We start from the raw sequence: 3,230 nt of genomic DNA on the forward strand, positions 1-3,230 counted from the left end.
GGGCATAATTTGTAGTTTGAAAGTTCTTGAGCCAAGTTTTGCCTCTAAGACAAGAGTTGTAGAACATCCCATAAATGAAGACATAACATGGTAGTGTCAACTCTTGCTCGTGGGGAATAATTTATTATTTGAAAGTCCTTGAACTAAGTCTTGCCTCTAAGGCAATAGTTGTAGAACATCCCATAAATAAAGACATAAGTGGTAGTGTCAACTCTTGTTCATGGGACATAATTTGTAATTTGAAAGTCCTTGAGCTAAGCCTTGTCTTTAAGGCAATAGTTGTAGAACATCTCATAAATAAAAAATATAACGTGGTAGAGTCAACTCTTGTCCGTGGGGCATAATTTGTTGTTTTAAAGTCTTTCAGCTAAGTTTTGCCTCTAAGGCAATAGTTGTAAAACATCTCATAAATAAAAACATAATGTGGTAGAGTTAACTCTTGCCCATGAGGCATAATTTGTTGTTTGAAAATCCTTGAGCCAAGTCTTGCCTCTAAAACAATAGTTGTAGAATATCTCATAAATGAAAACATAATGTGGTAGAGTCAACTCTTGCCCTTGGGGCCTAATTTGTAGTTTGAAAGTCCTTGAGCTAAGTCTTGCCTCTAAGGCAATAGTTGTAGAACATCTCATAAATGAAAATATAACGTGGTAGAGTCAACTCTTGCCAGTGGGGCATAATTTGTTTCTTGAAAGTCCTTAAGCTAAGTTTTGCCTCTAGGGCAATAGTTGTAGAACATCTCATAAATTAAAATACAATGTGATAGCTTCAACTCTTTCCCATGAAACATAACTTGTTGTTTGAAAGTCATAAGTCTTGCCTCTACAATGTAGTAGTGTCAACTTTTGCCCATAAAACGTAGCTTATTGTTCGAAAGTCGTAAATTTTACCTTTATAATGTGATAGTGTCAACTTTTACTCAGGAAATATAACTTGAATGTAAGAAATCGAATAAAAGAACAAAAATAATAAAAATTGCGAAAAAAGAAGAAAATGAAGAAAAATATTTAAAAAATAAAAATCAAAGAAAATGTAGAAGTTGAGAGAGAATAGGATAAAAATAAAGGTTGATAAAAAAAATAAAGATTATATAAAAATAAAGGTCGAGAATTTTTTTTTAAAAAAGAAAAAATAAAAATCAAAGAAAAATAAAAATTTTTTTTATAAAAGTAGACGTTGAAAGGTGTAAAAAAAAAGTAAGGGTTGAGAAAAATTAAAAAAAAAAAAGGAAAGAAAAAATAAAAAATAAAAATAATATAAAATAAAAAAAATTGAGAGGAAAAAGTAAAGGTTGAGAAAATTAAAAATAAAAAGAGAAAAGAAAAATAAAAATCAAAGTAAAATTAAAAAGAGAAAAAAATAAAAGTTGAAAGATATAAATATGGAGTTGTTATTCATTATGAGGATCATTTATGTAATTTACTCCATTGATCAGGGATAATTTTGTCTAAAAAAATACTAGTTAACAGTTAAAGGCTATTTTAAGGAAGCTTTTTTTATTTGGGGCTAAAATTTGAAAGTCACCCTAATTTGGGTCTATTTTTGAGATTTACCCCTTTCCATCAACCTATTAGGCCTATTTTACCCTTTCATTTAACAGCTAACTAATAACCTTACTTCATTAATGATGTGGCACATTTCTATTGACTAATTAATATTTAATTAAACTAATTAATTTTATCCTCTAAAAATTCAAACCGACCCAACTAATGACCCGCTCCAATTTCTTTAACAAAACAAATCTTCTATCTCCTCTCCTCATCTGGTTTCTCAATCAACTCTTCTTTCTCAGATATTGTGTCTGTTATACTGGCATCTTTTATGTGTATGTATTTGTATCTGTCGTGATGAACTCATCTATTATTAGACCTTGATGTAGATTGTTTTAGCAGATAACTTGTGCCTTATGAATTTATATTTGCATGCTTTTGAAAGTCGCTTGTGATGCACACTTTGTTCATAATTGAATATTTTTCGAGATGTGCAGATAACTTGTGAAACTGAAATTCATTACTAACGCCATACCAAAGCATTCTTTACAGTTGAAAGAATGAAAACAATGGCCATGGTGGTATCGAAGTTCTAATCCAAAGAAACATGTATATATTCACCATTTTCGTGCATTTTTGAGTTATGAAACGCACCACCATCAAGATCATCTGTGAGCAATTTCTTTTCCTGTTTTCCTCATACTTCCAGCCAGAGTATCAAACAAATTTTCAGCATCAACTCCAACAGCCAAATCAACATTGTAGTGACCCTTGGTACTCAGCAATTTGATCGCTTGCAATACATTCAAGGTGTCAAATAAGTAAGACAATTTTCATCTCTGCATATGCTTCATATCTAGCGATGCAATCACCGATGCTACAACATGCCCAGAATAGAACAAGAAGAACGACACATTTTCACGTTTTGTTAAAGGAATTAGGGCGAGTTATTTGCTGGGTCTGATTATTTGGTTGGGTCACTGGGTTTTTAAAGAATAACATTAATTAGTTTAATTAAATATTAATTGACCAATAGAAATATGTCACATCATTAATGAAGTAGGCTTATTAGTTAGTTGTTAAATGTAAAGGCAAAATAGGCCTAACAGGTTGATGGAAATAGCATTTTAGGCCCAATAGGTAGATGGAGGACATTTTTGCACCATTTCACATAGTTGAAGGGCATTTTAGGCCCTTTTCCGTTTGCTTAATTATATCACATCCCATACTTTAATATTTATCTCTCCATTATACTTGATATATTATATTTTTATTTTTATATCCACAAATCTTCCTTCCATTATTTTCAGATTTTTCAAATTTTCATAATTTTTTCACTGCATCTCCACATTTCTCTCATTCTCCTTTTTCTCTCTCTTTATCCCACCAGAAAAGCATCATCGAGGCGGCGAAAAGCTTCCATCTTCGTGACTCCCACCGTCCAACCATCAACAACACACCCCCGCTCTCCTCTCATTCCTTCACTTCACTCTCATCTTCTCCTCCATGTCTCCTCATTTTTGGTCCTATTCAATCAAAAAAATTACCGGTGAACCATCACCAAAACGAAAACCTCACAGGCTTCATTTTCTCCGACGAATATCAGAGAATTCCGACGAAACAAATGGAGATTTGTCCAAATCTGATTGAAAATGTTCGTTTCCTCAGTTCAAAAAATTCTCTTTGTTCATTTCCTTTGTTCTAGACATAAATAGTCAGATCTGGATAAGAAAATATGTC

Source organism: Capsicum annuum, chromosome 7 (genome assembly GCF_002878395.1).
Source record: "Capsicum annuum cultivar UCD-10X-F1 chromosome 7, UCD10Xv1.1, whole genome shotgun sequence".
Lineage (NCBI taxonomy): Eukaryota > Viridiplantae > Streptophyta > Magnoliopsida > Solanales > Solanaceae > Capsicum > Capsicum annuum.